At 40.1% G+C, this 8611-nt stretch overlaps 1 long non-coding RNA gene across 2 annotated transcripts in view; it reads left to right on the top strand.

Moving 5' to 3' along the window:
- The first annotated feature begins 5416 nt into the window (after positions 1-5416).
- Positions 5417-8611, top strand: part of LOC125613778 — a 17265-nt gene continuing 14070 nt past the window's right edge. The window contains exon 1 of one of the 2 annotated variants that reach the window (XR_007344353.1): positions 5417-5741. This is a non-coding gene — a long non-coding RNA (uncharacterized LOC125613778). Of the gene's footprint in view, positions 5742-7679; positions 8237-8611 lie in introns of those variants that run through there. The other variant, XR_007344354.1, reaches the window with a different exon arrangement.

Here is an 8611-nt window from a genome sequence, read left to right as displayed (position 1 = left end):
TAAAGAGGCATCACTCATCTCCAGAAGATTATTGCGAGTGAGGAATCCAAGCCCAGTGTTGCTAGATCTTCTCCTTCTGAAGACGTCAGGAGTTCAGATTTTTTTCCAACTGTATTAATCAGGACAGACTAACCAGGCTATGCTGTAGTAACAAATAGACCACAAAATACCACTGGTTTAGCACGACATACAAAGTGCATCATACTAGTGCCAGGCAGCAGGAATCTCTTCCAACTGGCAATTCAGGGAACCAAGATCCCTTTATCCTGTGATACTGCCACCTCAACATGTGGTTTCCAAATCACCAATGAAGGGGAAGGGGAAGAAAGAGTTAGAAGATGTACACCAGGCATTAAGTGCCTTGGCCAGGAAATGATAATTCCAACTCACTGTCCATTTGACAATGTCCAGATCCCTCATAGACTCTCAGATAGATCTTGGGTGGAACCTCAGATTCTGTCTAACAAGCTATGGAGTACTTCTATTACTTCCTGTCCATGGACTCAATATTTTAAGTACCCATAGAGCTGAGATATTCAAGTTGAGTCCTGGATTTGTCTCTAATGCTATGGTCTTGAGCAAGCTGCTCCACAGTTCTGAAACTGAGTTTCCTCACATACAAAATAAGATGAGTTTGAAGATCGCTTCCTACTTAACTCTCTGATTCTAGGACCTCATTACCATATGCGGGTAATGTCTTCTCTCATTCTTTCTTTCCTCAGCCAACATTTTTATGTATCTATTACATGCAAGGGACCCAAGATAGAAAGTTGAGTGCCTATTTTTGTGCTCAAAGTTGGGCAAATTAAGATCAGTAGAAGCTGTGCCAGAGGTACAAGTTCCGATGGTGCTGGGCAAGTCAGCTGCCTCCTTGAGTTATTAGGTTCAATGACCAAATAACCAAACCCAGGCCTTATGAAAGTGAAGGGGGGTGCTATTAATACTGGAATGACCAGAATGATCCTTTTCTTAGGGCCTCACAAAGCCCCAGTTCTTTTCTAGACTTTTGTTTTAATTTTAATTTCTTACAACTTTATTGATTTTTTTTTCTTTTTGTTGTAAGGATTGAACTCAGGGGTGCTTAACCATTGAGTCACATCCCAGCCCTTTTTTTATTTTTTTCATTTTGAGACAAGGGTCTCACTAAGTTGTTTAGGGCCTCACTAAATTGCTGAGGCTGATCTCCAACTTGCAATCCTCCTGCCTCAGCCTCCCAAGTTGCTGGGATTATAGGCATGCACCATCATACCCAACAAATTGATGTTATAGGACAGATACAAATAGCAAAATGGTAACTATCGTGAAGCCAATTAATAGAGCTCATTTATTTACCTTTTTGTGGCAAAAATCTGTCTTATTTAGCAAAGACCTTTACTATAACACAATTTTATTAACTATTGTTGTAATTAGATCTCAAGACTTGTTCATCCTACATCCTTCCAGACTTCAAGTCCTCCTTATTTTCCCCAGTCTTCACCTGCTTCCTGTCCTCCTTGATTATGTCCTCAAGTGTCCCCTTGCATTACCTTGAAAGCCCATCGAAGGAGAACAATGGTTTGTGTTGCCAAAGTGAAGATGGCACCAAGTAGTTGCATAATCTCTGCTCACATTCACAGTTCCTGAGCAGCTTCTCTGGAGGTGGATGAAAATAACACACCATTTCAGCTTTTATAACCCATTCAGGAGTGAGAATGTTATTTTTAGGGCACAATAATGTAAAAGCTCTTGCCTGCTTAGGAGAGAAATGTCTTCGACCGTTTTGGGAAATGAAGTGGGTTATCTTTTCTTTTCCAGCCAGTGTCCAGAATGAGTCCTTTCTTTGTAGTAATAGGAAATGATTCACTGCTTATTTCTACCAAGGGTTTTAACTGGAGCTAAACACACTCAACTCAGAGAGTTTTAAACCATTAGAATATAGGGCATTGTCCTACTTCATCACCTTTGTGTTAAGATAAAATTAATATCCCTAATTCTACCTTGGTTTTGGAGATAAAGGTGACGTCCTTCATTCCAAATGCCCCAGAGCATCACCAAATACAAGCAAATGGGGTCTTCTTAGTTTGTATTACCACCCCAAAAATATCCTGAGGCAAGGATTTTGGTGTAAGTGGTTTATTCAGCACCACAGCGAGAGAGTGAATAAGACACACAGGGAAGGGGAAAGCCAAGAAACCATAAGCTAATGAGCAGATATCTGTTGTGGGTAACTGGGGCTTATTCCTGCTGGGGAACCTCAGAGAGCCTGCTGGAACATGCTTCAAAATTGTCCCACAGAGAGGAAAAGGGTACACTCATACATTGTTGGTGGGACTGAAAATTGGTGCAACCACTATGGAAAGCAATATGGAGATTCCTCAAGGAAAAAAAAAAATGGAATGGAAACACCATTGGAGCCAGTTATCCCACTCCTTGGTATATACCCAAAGGATTTAAAATCAGCATACTACAGTGACGTAGCCACATCAGTGATTATAGCAGCTCAATTCACAATAGCTAAGCTATGGAACCAACCTAGATGCCCTTCAAGAAATGAGTGGATAAAGAAAATGTGGAATATATACACAATGGAATAGTACTCAGCCATAAGAAAGAATGACTTTTCCTGGTAAATGGATGGATCCGGAGACTATCATGCTAAGTGAAATAAGCCAATTTTAAAAAATTAAAGGTCGAATTATTTCTCTGATATGTTGAAGCTAACACATAAAAAGAGGGGTGCATGAAGAATAGAAAATAGAAGTTCAGTGGAGTAGACAAAGGGGAATGAAGGGAAAGTAGAAAGGATAGGAAAAGGAAAGATAGTAGAATGACTTTGACATAACTTTCATATATATATATATGAAAGTTATGTATTATATATATATATATATATATATACACACACACACACACACACACAAATATACCACAATGAATCTCATCATAGTGTACATCCATAAGAAATTAATTTTTAAAAAATGACTATGGGTAAGTGGCAGAAAGATCAATAGAGGGAAGGGAGTAGGAGGTACGGGAAGGGAAGGGGAAGGAGAGGTATTGGGGACTGAATTAGAACAAGATATATTCCATGTTTTTATAATTATGTCAAAAAGGATTCTACTGTAATGAATAACTAAAATAAAAACCCCATATTAAAAGAAAATTGTCCAACAGAGGGCAAGAGAGTTGGGGTATTAACACACCAACTCCCATCTCAGTGATTGAGGGTTGCTCTTGGGCCATTAACTATCTGACACTTCTGGCCTACTCTGGAGTGAATTAAACCACCACCACACCAAGGTCAGAGAATGTCCTAAGATAAAAAGACTTAGGAGGTCCTCAGTGAGGCAGTGACAGCATGCACCACAAGGGTCACACTCAGGTTCATAAACAAACTGCCTCAGCCTCAGTCTGGGATTACAGGCGTACACCACTGCACCAACTGGTAGGTCTTTTGAAAGACCATTTCTGCCTTGCAGGTATTATTTGACTGTAAGTAAAGCAACAGAAATAGCTATTGGCTATTGACCGTGGAGCAAAAGCCATTTGGAACTGAAACCTTTACCATTTGCAATTCCCATCCCCCAACTCCAACTATACTCAGAGTAAATGAGGTCATCCCTTTCTGTAGAGTCAGCACAAGTCTGGGCAGAAGATGACACCATTGACACTCAGTTGAAAACTGAGACAGCAGCATTTAAAGTCACAGGAAAGAACAAAGGCTCAGGCTCCATCATATACTGTCTATGCAGGTAGCAATCATAATTACACATGATAGCCCTGGCAATCAAGTCCAGTGAATAGAGGAAATCCATCATAGTACCTGGCACCCACAAGAGATTTGCAGATAAATAAGAAGGCCCAAATACTGTTTTAATTATTCTTCTGGGAAAACAAAACAAAACAAAAAGCCTTTTTTAAAAAATTTCTGTTTATTAAAATAATACATATTTCTGGCAATTATAGAAAACTTATCATGTACAGAAAAATATAAAGAAGGAAAAAAGCTAGAACTTCATTTTATGATCTATAAATATGTAAACAAAATTTGTAAATTTTTAAATATGTAAATTTCAAGTCTTTTATAATGTAGTCATATATTGGAGCCAGTTGGGATCCTTATACATATATGGTTTTATATCCTATTTTCCATGTAGCATATGTAGGTTATATGATTCTGTATGTCACTGGAAATTCTTTCAAAAATTTCTGTCATCTCTATCATATTCCATTATCTGAATGTGCCACAAACCATTTGACAATTCTTCTTTGAATTTTCATTTACACTAACTGTGGTGAATTTTTCTCTGCTGGGCATTTGACATCTGGGTATTTTGTTGGTGTACTTTCACATGTGGGATAAGAGAGTCAAAAGAGTCAAAAGACAATGAGTCCTGAAGTCTGAGGACTTGGTTATAACACCCTCCTTCTACCAGTGGTCTTCAGTGGAAATCTATGACATACACACATGGCCTTCCTTGACTGGAGTTGTAGGCCAGGCCTGTTAACATACAGGATTAGAATCCTCCAGCATGCAGAAGCCCCAGAGATGATCTCTTCCCACATTCTCTTTGTTTTTCAGATAAGAAAACTGAATCTCAAAGTGGTTATGTCTCTTGCCTGTTTTGGCAACTATCTACCACTTCTCCTGGGCACACGTGAAAGCCCTGGACAGGGCTCTCTGAGAGCAGAACCAATGAACTAGACTTGGCCAGGCCATTGGACTCCAGGCTTGGGTTGTTTTTAGAAATTAAATTACATCATGACACAGAAGATAGACTGACCAGACAGCCAACTAACCAGCCAGAAGGGAGCCTGAAAATGTACCTCTTTCCTTATCAGCTGACAACACATAAGATAGACTGTCTCTTCCCACATTGGGAAGAACCACGTGCTTTGGCAGTGTGCCTAGAAGCAAAAATAAACCTTTAGGGGACACAGTCCACTGGGTCAGACCAAGTCAATAAAACCCACAGGGCAAAAGGCAACAAAAGCACTTTTTTTTTTTTTGCATTTATGCACGTTCGTGTGTTTGTAATACTGGGGACTGAACCCAGAGGTACTCTACCACTGAGCTACACATCTAGCCCTTTTTATTTTTATTTTTTAATATATTTTTTAGTTGTCAGTGGAACTTTATTTTATTTACATGAGGTACTGAGGATCAAACCTAGTGCCTCACACATGCTAGGCAAGCACTCTACCACTAAGCTATGATCCTAACCCCTTATTTTTTATTTTGAGACAGGGTTTCACTAAGTTGCCAAGGTCAGCCTTGAACTTGTGATCCTCCTGCCTCCACCTCCGAGTCACTGGGATTACAGGTATGTACCACTGTACCTGGCCCAAGAAAGCACTTGCCTAATTGAGCACGAGTTTGCCTCATTTCCTTTTTTATTTGTTGAACAAAGATTTGAACTCCCAGGTATAGGGCAGATTTTGCAGACAGTGTCAGGGCTCTGCTTCGACCCCTCAGCTTGTGAGTCAATTCTATTTAAGTAGTCTTTGTGGAAATCTCACAGAACTCTTCCATTTAGATCTCATTCTCTCAAAGTTTTTCATGTGCTATCCCCTAGCTACAAAAGAGGCTTAGAAATAGACTATTTTTGTTGGATACATTGCTAAAATCAGAGTTGTTTTACTAAGTGGGGAAGAGAGAGAATGGCTGTTGGGTTAGGTCACCAGCAGTCTGCCTTACCAAGAAAGATTCAAGGCTAACAGATGTCTGGTGCAGAAGCCTGGAGCGAGGACAAGAAACAGGGGTGAGTTGAATCTCCGCTTTCAAAACTGCTGAATCAGTTCTCTACTTCACACCTGCCTTACCCATGCAGAACACAGACAATCAGAATAAAAACAAAATTCAAAACGCTTAGTATCCATTGCCTATGACTGCATAACAAGTGACAGCAGACTTTTACAGTGTCAAATTACAAGGATTTATTATTTCTTATCATTTTCTGGGTTGGCTGGGCTCAGCTGTGTGGCCCTACTGGTCTTACTTGGATTCTGTTATGCAGTCATTGGCAGCTCCCTCTGTTGAGGGTCTAAGATGGTTTTACTTCTGGCTGTGAAGCTTGCCAGGGTCTCACTGAGTTGCTTAGCGCCTTATTTCACTGAAGCTGGCTTTGAACTCACGATCCTCCTGCCTCAGCCTCTGGAGCCACTGGGATTATAGGCATGTGCCACCGCGCCCGACAGGGTATCAGCTCTTCAAGCAACCCAAACACACTAGTTCAAGACCCCAGAGAGCTCCCACAAGAATTCTTTCAAGGGCTGGGGCTGGGGCTCAGCGGTAGCACACTTGCCCTGGCATGTGTGAGGCACTGGGTTTGAGTCTCAGCACCGCATATAAATAAATATAATAAAGGTCTATCAACAACTGAAGAAATATATTTTTAAAAAAGAATGCTTTCAAGAAGCATGGAGTAAATTCCAAACAACAGGGGAAAAAAGGATAAGAAACTAAATGATAGTAGTCATGTAGTGAAGAAAGTATGTATTCCTTCTCTTAACAGCCAAAAAAAAAAAAAAGGCCAATTAGAAACACCAGGAAATAAATAATAAATGTACAAGAAATATCAAACAAAGAAAAATGTATAATTTTGAAAATTTGATAGTTTGAGTATATTACACTGATAGCATTAATGGTAGCCCTGTCTCCACACCCTTTGGTAGACTCAATTGTATTTGGCCGTGAGACTTGATTCAGCCAATAGTACAGTGGCAAATTACGCAAGAGGAAAACATGAAAAGAGGCTTGCAAAATTTCTACTTTCTCTCAAAGCTTTGCTGCCCCCATGAGAACAAATGTTGGTTAACATGCTAGAAGGAGTTGAATGGGCTGGCATATACCTGTAATCCCAGTGGCTCAGGAGGCTGAGGCAGGAGGATCACGGGTTCAAAGCCAGCCTCAGCAATGGCGAGGCACTAAGCAACTCAGTGAGAACTATCTCTAAATAAAATACAAAATAGGACTGGGGATGTGACTCAGTGGTTGAGTACCCCTGAGTTCAATCCCTGGTACTGCAAAAAAAACTAGAATGATATGAAAAATAACAGAGGAAGACTAAGCCAATTACCACAAGACAATCTGAGATTGGCCAGTGTTCAGCACAGTCCAGCAGACATGGGAGTGGACCTAGAGCTCAGTCACATTCAGAGTCACAGAACTACTCAGCTGACCCTAGACTGGTGAGAGATAACAGATTGTTTTTGTTTTAAACCACCAAATTGGGGGTGATTTGTTACACTGCAATAGCTGACTGATGCAGAAACAAAGGGCATATTTTATTTGAATACTAAAAATATGCTTCTTTAAGTGATAAAGAGACATTTGACCTGTTGTCAAGGAAATGTAGTTTTGGCATTTCATTTGAGTCTAGTCAGGGGCCATATTTATATCATCGTCATAATGTGGACTCTGTTTTTTGAATTTTAATATTGAGGAATAAATTAAAAACAAAACCTAGGCCAAGCATGATGGTGCACACCTATAACCCCAGCTACTCAGGAGGCTGAGGCAGGAGGATCGCAAGTTCGAGAGCAGCCTCGAAACTTAGCAAGACCCTGCTGGGGATGTAGTTCGGGGGTAGAGAGCTCCTGACTTCAATCACTAATACAGAAAAAATAAATAAATAAATACCCAGAAGGCTTCATTATGGTTACAAAACATTCATTCTGTTTTGTAACCATAATGAAGCCTTCTGGGTATTTATTTATTTTTATCAACTTAAGAAATGTATTTTATCAACCTAAAAAATGTATTATCAACCTAAGAAATGGAAAAGTCAAAGGACAGCTGAGAAAACTTGAAAGGAGAGCAGGGGGCTTGAGAAAAGGGGGAAGAAGGCTTAGCAGCACTGTGTGTTCATCTTTGGTAGGATCAGGAGTACTGTCAGAAGTTGAGGGAACAAGCACAGAGGTAAGTAAATGATTGAAGGCTGAAAGATAACCAACCAGTGCAGGGAGGAGATAGAAAAGCCAAACCAAATGAACACTCCCTGTGTGTTTTTTTTTAATTGAGATATGGAATATATGCAATGATATGCATGCATTGCATAATCTTAAGTAAACAGCTTGATGAATTTTTACACGTGTGTATATCAGGGCAACCATCACCCAGATTGAGATGTAGAACATTGCCAGCACTCCAAAAAATTCCCTCGTGCTTCTTTCTCATCAATCCACTTCCTCTTAGAAGTAGCTTCTGTTCTGACTTCTGCATCATCCATCTGTTTTATCTGTTCTTGATCTTCAGGTAAGTGAAATTTAAAAGTATGTACTACAGATGGACATTATTCCCCTTTGTACCTGTATGATTGCATGAATGGTGTGATTCTCTTTTTTTTTTTTTTTTAATTTTTTATTGTGGGTTGTTCAAAACATTACAAATTTCTTCACATATCATATTCCACACTTTGATTCAAGTGGGTTATGAACTCCCACCTTCACCCCATACACAGATTGCAGAATCACATCAGTTACACATCCATTGATTTACATATTGCCATACTAGTGTCTGTTGTGCTCCGCTGCCTTTCCCATCCTCCACCCTCCCCCCTCCCCACCTCTCCCCTCCCCTCCCCTCCTCTCTCTCTACCCCCTCCACTGTATAACCCTGAGGGTCTCCTTC

The sequence above is a fragment of the Marmota marmota genome, unplaced genomic scaffold (genome assembly GCF_001458135.2).
Source record: "Marmota marmota marmota unplaced genomic scaffold, marMar, whole genome shotgun sequence".
Classification (NCBI taxonomy): Eukaryota; Metazoa; Chordata; class Mammalia; order Rodentia; family Sciuridae; genus Marmota; species Marmota marmota.
The sequence above is the reverse complement of the archived record's forward strand: the minus strand, read 5'-3'. Positions and strand labels throughout refer to the sequence as shown.